This window comes from Chenopodium quinoa, unplaced genomic scaffold, assembly GCF_001683475.1.
Source record: "Chenopodium quinoa cultivar QQ74 unplaced genomic scaffold, ASM168347v1, whole genome shotgun sequence".
Taxonomy (NCBI): Eukaryota; Viridiplantae; Streptophyta; class Magnoliopsida; order Caryophyllales; family Amaranthaceae; genus Chenopodium; species Chenopodium quinoa.
In genome coordinates, this window is record NW_018744066.1 from 1,541,067 (window position 1) to 1,559,605 (window position 18,539).

Here is an 18,539-nt window from a genome sequence, read left to right on the forward strand (position 1 = left end):
AAGGGGTAACCGGGTATGTAAGGCTGGGAGGGATACGTGTGTTCGTGGGTAGGGGTTGGTCGCGTGGGCCAGGGGAGGGGGTGACCGCCGATCGGCGGCCGGTGGCAAGGGAGATGGTGGGGAGTGAGGCTGGCAGTGGGTAAGTGGCTGAAATGTTTTTTAGTTTATTTTTTTATTTGATATTATTGTTAATTGAACAAAAGGTTTTTTTAACATAACTAATCAAAATTGAATGTTAATCAAATTTTTTTTATATAAAAGGACCAATTACATAATGACATGTGGCATAATTAACCCAAACAACCGGTGATCTTAAAATTCAACAGGTCATGACTTATTTTGAGAAGATACCCTATAAAGGTTGAGTTATTTTTAGTTAATCAAAAGGTTGACTTATTTTGAGTTAACCGGACAAAGGTTGGCTTATTATTGACAAATTTTCCAATATAATTTTTATTTTCTATATTTATCACCAATTTTAAAATTAGCAATTGTTTTTCTATATTAAAATAATATTAAAAAGAGTATCTAAAAAGTTTTTAAAAAAATGTATATATCAATAATATATACTAAAAGACACACCAGCAATGACACGTGTCATCTCCTGGTGTATCTTTTAGATTTGATTTTTTATTTTTTTGGTTAAAATTTATTTAATGTAAATTTTTAATAAGGTAAATATAAATTGGCTAAAACGTAAATTGCCTTAATTGTACAAAAACTATATAGCAAGAGTTTATTTTATAATAATATGATATATATTGGAACTTTAACAACCGTGCTTTATTGCACGGGACCTAACCTAGTTAAAAAAATAAAACAGTTGATGAGTTAGTTGGGTTTTTTAGGATGGTAATTTTCCTAAAAAAATAAAAATTAAACATAATAATAATTAAAAATAAAAAATATATCAAAAACTACCTATTTAGATTAATTTTTTGTACCAATAAAAAAAAACGTCGTGAGAAACTACCTATTAAAATAAAACGTCGGGAAAGAAATCCTTTTGAAGTCCGTTATTCAGGCGACCCCAGCATATTTAATGGGATATATAAATTTCCATCATCAGTGACTCAGAGCATTCGTTCGGCTATGGGAAAATTTTTTTGGGGTTCGGGTTCCCGGAGGAAGATCCATTAGAAATCATGGGAGGTGATGTGCACGCCAAAATGTGTAGGGGGTATGGGTTTCAAAGACTTGGAGGTGTTCAACATTGCGTTGCTTGGTAAACAAGCTTGGCGAATTGTGCATAAGGAAGATTCCCTCCTTGGTTGAGTCATGAAAGCGAAGTACTACCCTATAGTTCTTTCTTGGACTCTTATTTGGGAGTGTCCGGCAGTTTTTCATGGAGGAGTATATGGAGTGCGAACGCACTATTGAAGGAAGGACTAATATGGCGAATTGGCAATGGGTCTACGGTGAACATTTGGAAAGATCCTTGGGTTGCGGATGAAAATGGGATGTTTATCACAAGTGCGGTAGTGGAGGGCTTGAATAATGTGAATGAATTGGTGGATTTTTCGAAAATGGAATGGAGGGAGGAGCTAATCTCTTCGGTGTTCAATGAAAGGGACACAAAGTGTATCCTTTCGATTCCTTTAGGTGCGCAGGCTTCTAAGGACGTAATTACATGGGCTTTCTCGAACGATGGTATGTACTCCACCAAAACTTCTTATATGCTGGGTAAAGGGTGCAATTTTGATCTTTTTCACAAAGCTTGGGCTGAATTATGGGGGTTATTAGAGGCATCACCGAGAGTTAGACACTTTCTTTGGAGGATGTGCGCGAACACATTACCATCAAAAGGGTTGTTGAAGGCCCGTCATTTGATTGATTCTGCCAGATCTGTTTGGTGAGATGAGGAGGATGAAACTGATGCCCATCCATGCCATCTTTGAGTGTAGGCGAGTGCATGAGCTATGGTCTGACGTTGCTGCACTGGTGCTAAGCCGCAGAGTGAAGAAACAATGTGTGAGCTACTTGTGAGGTGAGGTCTGGCAGGGGGTAAAACTAAGCGGAAGGCTGCAATTTTAGCTTGGGTTATTTGGAAGGAGAGTAATGATAGGATTTTTGCGGGCACTACCACTCCTAACGAGATTTTGCTTGCAAGAGTCAGGAAAGCTATGGAAGAACACGACCTATATAGCAAGAAAATCTATGCTGTTGCGCCAAGTAAACCGAAGCAAAGCAGCAACAAATGGATTCCACCCCTGTTGGGGTTGTAAAGCTCAACTCAGATGCATCTTTGTGTGACGAGGGTTGGGCTGGTTTGGGTGTGGTAGCTCGAGACCATGATGGGAAGGCTTTATTTGCTGCAACTCGTAGAATTCGTGAAGGGAAAGCACTCCTCTTAGCGGTGAGACTTGCTAGACGATATGGTTATGAGAATGTCATTTTAGAATCGGATAGCCAAGTTCTTATCAACCGCCTCTCGAAAGCTTCAGTTTATTTGTCTGATTTTGATGTAGTTTTAGAGGATATCTTGTCGATTAGTAGTGCTTTTTTGTCTTTCACTTGGTCTCATGTTAAAAGGGATGATAACTTAGTAGCCGATAACCTTGCTAAGCTGATGTCATTTGGTACTGAATAGATTTGGGTGAATCATTGTCCTGTAATGATCTCCCCGCATGTACTCTCGTACAATTTGTCATTGCATTAGCTCTGCTTTCCCTTAAAAAAAAATGTTGTAAGAAACTACCTATTAAAATAAAAAATAAGCAAAATTGGTATAAACCACCTTTTTGTCCAATTTTTTTTTTTAAAATACCACATTTTATGTTTTTTTTTATTTACTAAACCACCTTTTTAAGTACCTAAATTCTTGATTGCATCACCCCTATTTCAAATTTTGACGAAAAAATTAACTGAGACGTCAAAGGGGCCCACAACTTGTGTCTTTCACTCCTAAATCATGTATTTTTTCACCATCAAAAACATTTGACCCTTCCCTGTATATAAATGCATGACTAAATTGAGTAAAGCTCTAAAAAAACCAAACCTAATTTTGCTACAAAAATTAAATTGTAGTATTTGTTTATTCTCAAACCCTAAATTGAGCTAATAAAAGTGATGGTTGAGATGCAAGGGAAGGTTTTGCTATGGTTGATGATTTGGAAGTAGATGGTTGAGATGCAATCTGTTAGATTTGAAATTGGGGTGGTGCAATAAAAAATTTAGGTACTTAAAAAGTGATTTTATAAATAAAAAAACATAAAAGGTGGTTTTTTTAAAAAAAAAGTTGGACAAAAAAAGATGATTTATACCAATTTTACCTAAAAATATTGTAAAAATGATCCTTTGTTGGATTTCTGTCATTGACAAATTTCTACGATGTGTACCAAATGACCACCCTCATTCGGTCACATGATTGTAAATTAGCCAAATTCTCACCTTTTGCTTTCCCAATTCGGTACCTAGCATCCCCATTTCATCCTTATATCCCTTAAATTCTCCTTCCTTGGGTCATTTCTCCCATCCTATACTTCCATTTGACAATATGCATTTTGGTGAAAATCTCATGTGCGGTTTTGTAGAGTGGCAATAAGAGTCACTTATCTGTCAACTTTTCCACTATCACCCCACAAAACCAAACTCTGTCTTACGTAAAGTTGTCAGAGTACGATTAACCTCCTCCATTTTACTACCCACACCACCTCCTACTTTTTTTTTTCCTTTAAAAAAACGAAACCCCAACGGGGTAAACTTTACTCTTTAATTAAAAATAAAGCCCTAACAGACAAGAGCGGATCCATAATTTATTTATAGACCGGGCCAAAGTTATAAAGTATTTCAATTAATAAATCCATAAAGAAATATGAGTATAAGAAATCCACATGAAAAATTTAAAAAAAATGTGCAAACAAGGGGAATTGAACCCTTAACCTTCCCACATCTATAAATCAAGTAACTAACCAACTAAACCAATTACAAAACTTATACTTCCTCCGTTCTGTTAATATTGCAACAAGGAGGAAATTACGCATCCTGAAACATCTTTTATATGCTAAATATCTATAATTGTGTAAGAGTAAAAATTATAAAAAGTTGATATTGTAAAAGTATTTTATGAGACGAATCTACCAAGGTCCCACTTGACTATACTTTGCTTAACGTATAACTCATATTATATGGTCAAACAAGAATGATGAATAGTGCAAAAAGTTCATTGTTGCAATATTAATAGAACGAAGGAAGTATATTTTACACAAGATTTTTTTATTTATATGTATCAAAATCTGGGCATAGGGGGGGCAAAGCCCGGGTAGTCCACCCCCTAGCTCCGCCTATGCCAACAGAGAAACCAATTTACAAACATTAGAAGGAAAGTGCTACTGCCAAACAGCTATACCAACTACCCAAGGAGGCACATGGGCCACCTTATTACCCCCTGCGAACTCAACTCCAAGAAATTGAGGAAAAAGATTCATCATCCAAGTGAAAAATATCCTCCAATAGAAGATGATAGTTGTTGCACCCAACTGCATGGTTCTTCAATTCTTTAATTACAATTTCATTATCATTTTCAACCTGTACAACAGAAAATCTAGCTCCCTCGCAACTTTGCAAGCTCTAATCCGGAGATAAGGTACGTTTTTTTTTTTTCAAATTTTCTAAAATGGGCTAAAACGCCCTTTTTCGAAAAAGCAATGCGGAGATGCCTAGTTATTTTGAACCACCATCTTTTATAATGTTTTTTTTTTCATTTCTTAATTATTTATTTGATTAATGTGACGGAGATCTAATTATAAGTATGTTAAAAGTCGTGGATTGACACCAACAAGTTTTCCAGACGATTACAGTATTGGTTATCATATGAATTTATGGACCAAGACTGAAGGCATGGATAATGATCCAGCTACTAGGAAGCACGAGTACGGCAGTTTTAGGCCGTTCCCCCTACCGGGAACGATTAGGGGGCGGGGAAGACAAAAATACGTCCCCGAGACGTTTTCAAAATTTTGGGTAAGACCCGCGCTAAAGCTGGGGACGTTTCGGGTACAGTTCAGCACATTTTAGATGTCCCCAAGAACAAAATGAACTTTCTGACTTTCAAAGCCCAAGCCCAGTTCAAAAAATAATAATAATAAAAAAAAAAAACACTTACTCCTTGAATCTAAGATAGCAGGGCTAGGGCACTCATTAGTCATTATAGTTTCTCTTTGAAACCTTGAAGACTGAAGTAGCCGACCACCCACCACTCCATCTGCTCGGCGGCGCCGCGGTGACCAATATTTGTCTTCTGCTTCTGTTTTTCTTTCGATCTGTTCTTTTTATTCGTGCCCAATGTTTGGTTTACATCCACAATAACCTTCGTCTCGCTTCAAGAAATTCCAATGAGTATGGAGATGATAACACGAAGATGTGGGATGTTAGTGGAGATGCATTTGATTCTATGGAGGATGTGGGGTTTTTGGAGTTTGCGGAACTCTCACTTGATGAGCCCGATTTGGAAAACGAGTTGATTGTTGAAGAATGATCTTTATTTTTTTACATGCTTTTCTATATTTTTAGGTTTTTTTTTTTTCTTTTTTTTTTTTTTTTGTCATATCCATGTCGTACTAGTTTTTTACATTTTTAATTTTGCCGTTTTCCGTCTCCGTAACTGTACCCGTTTTTATCCCCGGGTCCGTTAAGTTTTAGTGCCCTCATTTTAGTGGCGGATTGAAGGGTATTAAGTGGGTCATTTGACCTTACTTGAATATAAAAGAAAAAATTAATAAAAAAAAAATTTCTTATAAAATAACCTATATTTTTAACTAAATGACCCCATAAAAATTTATCATACTTCCTCCATTGTTTAATTATTACACCGCCTGCCTTTTAAAGAAGTTTCACAAATATTACTCTATATTCATTTATAGAAATAAAATATCTCTGTTCACACTATAAATACCTAATATACCCTTACTTTAAACATTTGGTTCTCTAATTTATGCTTACATTACATGGTTAATGTTGTACTTCTACCCAACTCTCTCGTCCTTTTTTCCACTATAAAAATATTGTGCCCAACCTATACGGTGCAAAAATAAAATAACGAATATATTTTGACCCCGTTAAATATATACATTTTTTTTTGGATCTGTCATTGTCGTTTTAGCCTTTGTTGACATCAAAATTAAAACATATGGAAGATGTGATTAGAATTTGCTTCGAATCTCCTTTAACTGCTAGCAACATGTATGTATATCAATTACTACCTATGTTTGATAAGTGTTTTATTTGTCCACTTATCATGGTATTTTTAACACGATTTTGTTGTCATTTTCCCCTATTTAACCCCTTCTTTAACCCCTTTTTTGTGCAAGAATGTAGCTTTTGGTGTTTCTACTCCTCTTTTGTGTGTGCTTGTGTCTATAGGTACAAAGACAAGATGAAGATTTAGCTTAGGCGGCTCAAAGACATGTTTAAGGGTACCCATCAAGCTTAGGAGCGGGCGTGGACCTCAAAAGGAGCGGGCGCTCCTTATCCCAGCTCTACAGTCTGCCTTGGACCTGTTCTTAGTGGAGCGGGTGCTCCCAGTCGAGCTCCAACCATCTGCCCCAATCTATGCATTTAGGAGCAGGCGCATAGGAAGGCTAGGAGCGGGCGCTCCTAATCCCAGCTCGACAATCTGTCTTGGACCTGTGCTTAGTAGAGTAGGCACGCAACCTTCAAAGGGCGGGTGCTCCTAGTCGAGTTCCAACCATATGCCCCAATCTATGCAGTTAGGAGCGAGCGCGTAGGAAGGCCAAGAGCGAGCGCTTCTATGTTAAGGAATGTGCACTCCTCTTTGTAATTCTGTAATCCTGTAATCCTGATTTTCTTGATGGATTTTACGATGTAATTTTTTGGGGTATAAATATGACCATTGGCTTCCATTTTACATATCTTCTTTTCCTTAGTTTTTCTTAGACTCTTATCTCTTAGTTATCTCTCTAAAATCTCATTGATTAGTTTAGTTTTCCTCAAAACTCAATCATTGTAATAGTTAATTGAAGTTTGTTCTATTGATTCAACATTTCTTCAACTTTGAAGCTTCATTAGTAATCTTTTTCCTTTAACTCTTGTTCTTTATTTTCAATTTTTAATTGCTTTGAGCTGTTAATTTCTTTCTTAATCTTGCTTAATTGTTGTTGGAGGTTCAATCTACTTTGTCCTCAACTTGTTAGATTAATGTTGAATAGATATTGTTGTTAGATTGTTCTTCACCATGATTAGTGAGTAGTTATTTGGCTAAAGGTTGGGTGAAGACCCAACAACAAAGCCATGGGTTGATTGATATTAGCACTTGCATGTTCATTTTAGGTTGATGATTGATTGTTAAAGAACTGGTTAATTAATTGCATGTTTAATTGGATGGCCACTTATGTAATACCCCGTATTTTTATGTATTTTTATAAAGTATTTAAGTATTAATAAAATGTATTGTCAAAGGCTCAAGTATTTTAATTAAATATTCTAAAGGGTTGAAGTATTTTAAATATAAAGTTTTATAAAAGTAAAATATGTTTTGGGCCAAACATTTATTAATTATTGGGCAATGTAAATTATTCCTACATACTCTTATCGGAATAACCCATTTCAAAACCTATAACTTAAGCCCTATCCCATAACTCAAGCCCACATTTTTATAAGCCCAAATTTAACCCTACACTCTCTACTCTATAAATACCCTATGAATCCCTAAAAATTTCCCACACAAAAAGGTTAGTCTTATTTTCTCTCTCCTTTGTTTTATTAATTTGTGTAATTATAATTATTGATTTATGGGTTTTAATTTTATTGTTTGAAATTAATTTAATTAGTATCAAATTTTATTTTGATGATTAAACTTTATAATTTTCAGATTTTGTAAATTTTATAACCTAGGGTTTTTAATTATTGAAAATCATGATTTTATGGTTTTTATGAATAATTGATTTAGGGCTTTTATAGTAATGATGTTTTGAAATTTTGGTGATTATAACTACTTATTAGTTTAACTTAATTCTAGATTATTTTGAACACGTAAATTCATGTTTTAATTATTAGATTTCCGTTCGTTAATATTAATCCCGTTTTAATCCCGTTTTAATCCCGATCAGGTTCTAAACTCCTCCGATTTTGATAAAAAAAGTAGTGTTTTTCGAGTGAAAACAACGTTTTAAGAAAGAATAACTACCTTTGGTAGTGCGTACCACCCTCTCGTGGCCAAATTCAGCCTCTAAATACGATTTTCGAGCAGTTTTTGATTTTTAACGAAGTTTTTTTTATGCTTTAAATTTTATCTTTGAGTTTAAAAGGGGTAAGAGATAATTTAATGTTTATATGGATAATTTAAGTATAAATATGTATTTTGATGAAGTTTTAAAGGATTTTTGATTAGTTTAAAATGTTGGAATTTTATTTAAAGTAGTATAATTGTGATTTTTAATAAAAGGGTGTAATTATCCATTAAAAAGGAGTTTAATTAGGGGTTTTTAAATAATTTTCAGATTATTATAATTTATTTAAAGTGAGTTTAGGTTGCTGAAAATTGTGTATACAAGGGTAATTAATATAGTATTATTGTCCCTTTATGTAGGAGACCTGGTTCAAGAATTGTTGTAGAGTACTCGGTTATTTTAAGAGCTTGTTTGAGGTACGTACGCGTACTTAGCATATTTTGATGATGTAGAATCATGCTAGGCTTGATTTCAATCAATTACAAGTAGTATCATGCTAAGGTTTATGTATGGAATTGTGAATTTATGGTGTTGGTGATTGAATTGTGAAGCATGAATCATTTGTGATGGTTTATGGTTGGAAAATTATATTTTGGGCATGTTGTGTTTGAACCACACTTTTATTTATGACATGTTAGAATGCATGATTAATTAAACTACATGTTTAATTATGTTTGGAATATTGAAAAGGAATTTTATTATTGTTCAAATATTTTTTATTGATGATTTAAGCATGAGGAAGGAGCTATATAAGTGTCTATGTACACGAGGAATAAATTGTATGTTGGTGTCTTTGTGCACTTAAGGTATTTTTAACACCGAGGGATAGGATTTTTGGCGCTTTATGCGTTTAAGGTGTCTTTGACACTGAGGTAGAATTAAAAAAGGGTTCAACATTAAATAATACGTGATCACTAAGTGCTCAAGAATTAATTTGGTATGTTTGGTTGATTGAATAATTATTGTTGATTGTTTTCTGATGCTTTGAGAGTCATCACCAAGTCCAATAAAAGGTAAATAACGTAAAGTGAAATAGATTACGCACCAAAACTCTTGGAACGTATATACCTTGAGTATGAACAATGGGGAGAGTTATGGGGTTTTATATTTAACCATAACTTCTAATGGAGTACAGGACGCTGTACATTCCTTTTTATTTATTATTATGCGCAGGAATTCCGCCACCTTTGAGAGGTTTTGTCGCTGGCACGGTTAGCTCCCGTATCAGTTAACCTCAAATTTATTTGGGGGAGGTTAGGAGGTGGAAACCCGTTCGATGCGTAATCAACGCTAAATGAATTAATTAGTGTATAGTCATTGTGTCTTGTTTATTGGTGTGTGTGCTTGTGAACAGGTGCAATGAGGTAAGTGTGTGTTGATAAGTGAAAGCATGATAGTGTGTTTAATTACGCTTATGTACTCAGCTTTGCTGATTGTGTGTATTTGTGTGTTTTGGCCATGTCTTTATCTTGACCCTATGATGACCCATTTTTAATGGAGATTAGTGGAGACAAGTAGAGATAAGCTTTTCAGGTATTGAGGCATATTCATGATGGGGCACGAGTGAAGAGCGAATCATGCTAGTTTCTATAAGTATATGATGTGTTTAACGCTTTAATTATTTATGATATTATTATCATGCATGACTAACGCAAAAGTTTTAAAGTCGGTTTGGTTTTAATAAGGGCCTACAATGGTTCCAAGTTGTAGGATGGTTTTATTTTACTTCGTTTGACTTTGGTTTTGACTTTACTTTTGTTGGTTGACTTTTCAAGTTGACTTGTTTTGAATGGTTTTGAAATTAGTCTTCCACTGTGTGTCTTTAATGGTTGCCTTAGCCGTTTTCACGGTGGCGGTAATATCTTAGATATTCTTATTTAAATTTTTAAATAGGGTAAATCATGTATTTTAAAAGAAAGGAATTTTTAGGGTGTTACAACTTATTGCTCATGTATTTACTTCTATGCTTACATTGAAAGATGAGGTCTAGTTGTGAGCCTTTTCTTGTATGATTATGCTAAATTCCTCTTGATTACGGTTCCTTGATTGGATGATGTAGTAGTCTTAGTTGGAATAATTAGTGAGAAATCTCAATTACTTGTGCCTTAATGCTATTTTGGACTGATCGAAAAACAAACCTGAGTTATTAGTCTATTTTCCATTGTTAAGACTTGGTTGGCCTATCATGTTAGTTGAGTTTGGTTTATGAATGCTTAATTAGTGTTGTTGCTTTGAAAGAAGGCAATGTTGAGTGCCATTTCTATCATCCAATTTGTGTTCATGTTTGCATATTGTTTTGACCTATTGATTTGGTTGGTGTTGATTCCCATTTCCCCTAGTGTTTGTCCTCATAGTAAACTAATCAAAATCCTAATTTGTGACCGGACTAGCCTACAACCGTTTCATACTCTTGGTGTTCTTTACCCATTCTCTGTGAATACGATCCTCTACTTACCCTAGACTTATCTTAGGTTGGTTTGGGTAGAAATATTGTTTGGCTTAGGGTGATTGTCCAACGACTAATTATTTATTCTATCACCTTTTTATACTATTTGCAACTATTAGATATTTTTCCTCTCTCCTTTATGTCAAATCGTTGCAAATAATATGAAACGAAGGTAGTATATATGTTATCGTGTACAATGTGGGTGGAAATAAATTTTGTTAGGTGCTCAAGTTACTCGTATGCAAATGATATATTCGGTAGACTTTCTTTTGATGTATCGACACGAGATTGATCATTAATGATGGTTGTAGCATCTTTGTATTTTACATTGTATTTTGAATTGCTATTTGAATCATCTGATTCTATATTCAGTGTCATACAAATACTGTCAATATATAAGGGTATGTTCTCTTCAGCTTAATTTCAGTTCAATTCAGTTCAGTTCAGTTCAGTTCATAACTTCATTATCTCATAAACAATTCATTTCATCAGCTCAGTTCATTTTAGTTTAGTTTAGTTTAGTTTAGTTTCAATCAGTTCAGTTCAGCTCAGTTCAATAAATCAAAACAAAGCCCTAACAATGGATATAAATCATAGAACATATGAAGAGTTTAACTTACATGCAATGGACTATCTAGGTAACTAATTATTTGACCTCATTCTCAGAACTTTCAAGAGCAATTGGATGTCCTCGTGGCCTACTAAGGAGTAAGGACCCTAATCAAGTTTTATGATCCTAAGGGATACCCCACACATTCACTTTATTTTTAAAAATTATTTGAAATTGACCCGAAAACATATATTATATAGATTACGAGCGATTTCGTATAATTTTTTACTTTTCCAAGCTCGTGATTCTAGGAAGCCATTTGGGGGCTTGAAAACATCTCTTTTAGCTCATGACTGCCAATAATGCGACGAAAATCTGAAGTTGCCAAATAATTATATAGAACTCATCATTCTTAAAACTTCGACAAAATGCTATTAGTAGGTTTATTATTGATCCAAACCAACTTTTATGACTTTTTTTTTTTTTTCCTTACAAACAACTTTTATGAGTCATTGAAATCCATATATTCACTACATTTTTCATTGTCAAACGTGATATTAATGATGTATAAATTAAATAAGAACGAAGAAAATACTTGATTTAGAGACAACATTATACTGAGTAGTATCCAAACTTTGAAAGTAATTAGCATTATTTTGTTTTTTTAATTAATTAATTAATATTGGAATCATATTGTTGGTTAAACTCGGTATTGTGGGATTTGAAAGTTGAGAACTTTCAACTCTTTGAAGATGTTGAGTGACGCATTTCTCCACTTACATAAACATATTTTATAAAAGCAATAACATCAATTCATTATGTCTGTCCCCGTTTAATGTTCGTTTTGGCTATAATGAATCGTGAATGTGACATAAATTATTCCCTTTACGTATGCATGGCTTTAGATATTCTTTTTATATGGATGAGTTTTGAACGTGTATCGGGCATTCGGGTGTAATTGATACATAAATGTTAGATCAATTTCGTAAAGGAGTGATGATTACATAATTTAAAGTGACTAAACTTATTATAATACGAGTAGTACCTATGGAAAGTTATCTTGTACTCATCTTGTTTGGAAAAAATATATATACATTTTTAAAGTAAACAATTTTACAAATGATGCTTTTATTACTCGCTCCATTTTTAAATACCTGCTTCATTTTTCTTTGTGCGGAGTTTTAGGAGAATTGGAGAAAGTAATAAAATATGTAGGTCGGGGTAGGTGGAAGAATAAAAAATTGTAAAAAGCAAAAGTAATGGAGAAAATTGGAGGAAAGAGAATATGAAAATAATACAATATTATCATGGTGGGTCCATTAGGTGAGAGAAATTAATTTAATATTGTACTTCCTCCGTTTTTTATAGTTAATACACTTTTGTTTTTACGGTTTGTTAGACAATTTTTTAAGGGAAGAAAGAGAGATAAATAAAAAGAAATGTCAAAAATGGAAAGTGTTGCAACTAATTAAGAATTTCCAAATTAGGAAAGTGTAGCAACTAAAAAGAAACGGAGGAAGTAAAAGCTTCCAAATAAAGAAATGAAGCAAATATTTAAAAACAGTCGAAAAATGAAAGTGAAGGAAGTATTTAAACACAGAAGGAGTAATATATAAAGACATCTATAATAAAATACACTTTAAATTTGTGTGTGATGGCTTGAATTTTTTAAATGATGTTTTATTCCATTATTTTTGATGACTTGGATTTTTTTTAGAGTGCATATTGGCGCATAGCACATATATGTTAAGCATGCATATAGGACGGCATTATAGGGTTTTTATTATTTTTCTTTTGATGTTTTTTTTGCCGTGGTACATTTTTGTGTATTATTATGCATGTATAATGCACCATTAAAGTATAAATTTTCTTAATATTACTTTTTTGTATCATATTACATGTAGTAATACTACTTATCATCCTTTGTTGTTGATTATTTTCTCCTAAAATACCTATCACTTATCACCTATTATGCTGTGGTGACTAGTGGTAAATTTTACATCCTATATGTTTCTTAAACATATAGATTGTATGTATATAGTTTCATGAAATTTGTTAATATATAACTCATATATATAATTATATATAATTTGTTTCATGTAAATTAAAGCCACTAAAAATGCTATGTTCCTCACTATGAGTTGGTGGGGTTTAGTTTTTATTAGGAACTCAGACGTAAACTCTAGCAGATTTTAACTTTTCAAATTTCTTTTCATCCACTGTAATCTATTGCGCATTTCCAAAGATGGGCACAGTGCATGATGTGCACATAAAAGTGAAATAAAACGAATTAAAGATGAATTGGTAACTATAATTCTTAACGAGAAACAAAAATGAAATTGAAATTTACTCGTATACTTTTTTGATTTTGACGTAAATTTGTCTCGAAATTCGAAATAGACATGGTATTTCAGGCGTATATTTGCAACCATTGAAAAAGGTATCGGAGCTATAGAAATGGTCATCAAAATATTTTTCCTTAAACAAATCACCTAGAATTAGACTAATTATCATACGTCTCATTGGCGTTTCCTTGAATCGACCTTAAACCCTAAAAATCAAACAATTCTTTATCTCTTCACAAGCATAGGATACCACTTGTCACCGGCATTCCGTCCAACACCCAACCTTGAATCTCAAACGTCCAGTGATAGATATTCCTCAATTCTGCTTCTTTCTTTTCCTATTTTATTTCTTCCTCACATAATTCTTTGAAAATATTGATTTATATACAAAGTATGATGCATTTTCCCGCTTATTAAACATTGAGTAGGTTCTAACTTATCATATTACATAAATTTATTTCATAGAAGCAACAACATCACTTCATCATGTCTGACCCCGATTTATGTTATTTTTTACTATAATGCATCATATATGTTAGTGTGTTACATAAATAATTAATTTCTTCCCTTTAATTACTTAGGCATGGCTTGAGATATTCTTTTCTATATGAATGGTTTTGAACGTATATTGGTATTTTGTTGCAATTAATACATAAATGTTAGATTTATTTAGTAAAGGGGTGAAAACTTATTGTAATAGTGTATGCGCAGAGTTGTATTATACTAAAAATGCACATTGTTTGGGAAAAATATATTTTAAGGACATAATATGATAAATGTTACTTTTATTAGTATGGAAAAACATCTATCACCAAATACACTTTAAAATTTGCGTGTGATGGCTTGGATTATTTGTAATGTTACTTTATTCTATTATGTTTGATGGCTTGGATTTTTTAAATAATACTTATTTCCATTATGGTTGTTCAATTCTTGTGTTATACCTTAGCTTTTATCCTTCTTTTAATACATTTTATTTCCCATACCAAAATGTGTTAATTACTCTTGCCTCACTGACTACCATTTTAGAGCCATATTATTCTTTTCCTATTAGGGAAAAAAAAAATCTAATTGCTTTAAGCGAATGGTGGTGCATGATCATTGTAGCTTTTACCATAATATGTCCAAGAAAAAGAATAAAATAATTGGATTGGAAAGAAAGAGCATTTTATCACGACTTAAAAAAAAAAAAATTATAAAAGAAAGGTTATTTGAGGTTGTGAATTGATACATAGAGAGAAGTACCAAAGCGATATACTTTACTTTACTCTATACTTGTTCATTGAATTTATATGGAGCATATAGTGATATAGTCATATAGAATCGATGTACTAAATCATTTAAATTTGCATCATCCATAGTATAAAAGAAAATTCAATAGTATATATATATATATATATATATATATATATTAGTTTTGTGCCCGTGCGATGCCCAAAAAAATATTATGATACAAAAAATAATTTATTAATTTTTAAGAATTTTAATCTAATAATTTTTTTAATAAAATTATAATTGAATTTGTACATTTGAAAATATTGGTATTTTATCGAAAATAAAACTAATTATAAAGTTAGAACACCAAGTGTCGCAGCCTCGTGACCTGGCTAAAAGTTTAGCTTTATATATTAGTTATATGATATGATATATATAAACAAAGAAGAGCTAGTTATATAATGAGAAGTAAATCATGATTATTTCTTTTCTTTCTTTAAATTAGTAAGGTAGGGTTTGGACTTTTGAAAATATATATAATATGTTCTTTGTACAATTTTTTTAATGTGAATGTGACGTAACATTGTCTATGGTATTCGTATAATATAATTTATGAAGTATTTATTTATAATTTAATTAATTTACAAATTCATATCCCAGTTGTATCCTTAAAAAAAGTTGTGCTTACTTTATTTCCCCTTGTAAACGGCTTTTTACGTACCAACAACAGTTAGTGGCAAGCAAACAAACAAATGGAACATAGTTTAAGAAAATATTAAGCATATATTATTGAAAAATCTAAATAGCACATGAGTCTAATGACGTAAAAATTAATTTTAAATTTCTATCACAAGGTAGCTAGAGTGTATACTATATTTATAGACTAAGAAATTATTAAGTTAATTGTAGCCATATAGGTCAAAATCACATTAAAATTATTGTAGTCTTATAATTATTATCTTGCACAGTTGTACCTAAATATATACTTTCTCCGTTTCTTTGGTCACGGTTGTCAATGCATTTATTCAATCATTAATATCTTAATTATCGATAAACAAAAATTATGAAAAGTTGATATTCTGAAAGTATATAACGTGACGAATCTAACAAGATTTCACATGACTATATTTATCATATCTTATAAATCACAAAACACGGTCAAAGGAAAGAGTGTGAATAGTGTTAAAGTTAAAACGTGTCAACTAAATAAAAATGGAGGTAGTTTAAGAATTGTCAAAATTTCAGATCTAAAGTGTAAAACTATCAAGTTGATATACTACCTCTGTTAATTATTATGTGCAACTTTGAAATATTTTATATTTTACAAATAATACCCCAAAGTTGTACATAATAAACGGAGGTACTATTTAACTTTGCCCGAGAACTATGACAGAATATATGCTTCTTAGAATATCAACATATCGGTCATATTCCACGTAAAACTTAGGCACTTAACCATAATGAATAAACTTACTTTTAAAAAAATGAATAAAATTACTTAGCACATGGCTAATGTGGTCGGCAGAGTTTGTAACTGATGCGGGTCTATAAATAAGCCTTCAAAAAAAATTTACAAAAAATTTACTATCACTTTAAAGGTAATACTAATTTAAGGACCATGGATCAAGTACTGAAGTACATCATTAACTCTATTTAAAAATTCATTTTAAGAAATTGGTCCGAAATCTTTAAATAGAATAATCACTATTTACTAGAATATTACGTATAAGTTTGTACATTTTGATTACCACCTCATACCTTCATAAGACTGGTAACTCATAAGGTGACTTTTCCTAGCTATATATTCATATATTTTCAAATTTTTGAACTACATAGCTAAATTATTGTTCTCACATCTTTTAACTGTATATATTTTCTATACTAATGTTGTACGAAGTATTTTTTATCACAGATCAAAGAATTTCTGTAGACATTGCTTAGATACAAATCTATATATATATATATATATATATATATATATATATATATATATATATATATATATATATATGTTTCGGATGAAAATAATGGGGCCTTGCCGAAGGCCCGCTGAAGTGGCTGAAGACTGGTCCGGTCCAATTGATGCTGGGCCGAAGGTTTCCTGCACAACTAAAACACGTAAACTGGCCTCGGGGGTGGATCCGAGGAAGACCCCTCCGATGCCGAAGTCAAACAGTGTTTAGAGAGAGAAAGCTATGCAAGAGATTTGATGCTTGAGGCTTTGTTGTGTTGTTGTACAAATGAATGAATTGAAGGTTTTTATACCTTTGCACGTGATGAGAGGAGAGCAATTGGGCCTTTAAATAGTCATGGGCTGATCATGGCAATTCGGACCAAAGGACTCTTGGTTGACTTGGCTTGATTGGAGGCTCGGGCCTTGACCTTGGAATATGAAGTCATTTAGTGACCAGGCCCAATAAGATAATTGGACCCAAATACATGACTAGGCCCAATTAGATAAATTGGACCCAAACAACTTGCCCCCAGACCCGATTTAGAAGGATGACGGGTCGGGTTTGAATCCAATAAGAAATGGAGGGAAGTAAATGATTTAATTAAATCAAAAGATTTAAATTTTTAAACAGTTATTAATTAAATAACTGTAATTTGGATAATTAACAGGAAGTGGAGTGGATAGTGGGCGGTTAATCAAGAGAGAGAGTGTTTAACGGTTAATTAAGGAGGCATTTAAGAGAAATTTGAACTTTTCGACCTTTGGGATTCTCCTTCCTGGAATTATAAGGTCTGATTCGCATTTCAACCTCATTTCTTCACCAACTTACACTCAAATTCTCGCGCAAACCCATTTTCGCTCTGAATTTCCAGCGTACCATTTTCGAATCCAAGTTCGAGACTCAAATCCATCGCTTCCACTGATTTGACCGGCGTATTCCGGCCAATTTGAAGGTAATTTTCTCCGAGCTTTTTCGATTTTCTTGCCCTTTTTTAGGGAAATTCTTCTTCTCCCTTCTTTCCTTATCTGAATTTGATTATGGCTCGAGAAAGGAGGCGTCAACCGGGTCAACGGGATCAGGCTAGGGATCCCCGTGACCGCACCGACGTTTGGAACGGGGAACGAGCCGGTGAAGACCCGGAAAGGGGGATTCCGTCAGTTCCTTTAAACACCGCGCCGCCTCAGCAGGACGCCGAGGCCGGCGAGGCGGAGCAACCTGAGCAGAGAGAACAGGCTGGGCAGGCTGAAGATTTGCCCCCTGTGCTCTGGGACCTGCTTCCTGGGCATTCTGAATGGCAGGACGCCGAGGCCCAGGACGCCATGGTGAGAAATACCCCATACTCATGGTGGGTTCGGCATGCCGAAACCTACCGATTCGCCGAGCAAATTGAGTTGCACTACGACATTTTTGAAGAGGATGGGCATTGGTGCCGAATGCCCTCGCCGACCGACAGGATTCACCGTCCCCCTCCTGGGTATGTAGGGGTGTACACTCGGCAATTGCAATACGGGCTTCGGTTTCCTTTGGATCCCTTCGTCAGGGACATTTTAATAAAGTACAGGATCTCCCTGTGCCAATTAACACCCGTTAGCATTCGGCGGGTGATGACTTATATCTAGGTGTGTCGGTTTTTTGCTGTTGAATCGAATTTGCACTGCTTCCGAAAGATGCATCAACTAGTGCAGAACCTCCAGAGCGTGTACGGCCAACACGGGTCTTCAGGCTGGTGGCGAATAGAGAGTAGCCCCCAATATCTGACTATGTGGCCGAACGACTCCTCGGATAAGGATTGGAGGGGTCAATGGGTCTGGGTGAGAGTTCCCGCTGATCCGGAGCATCCAT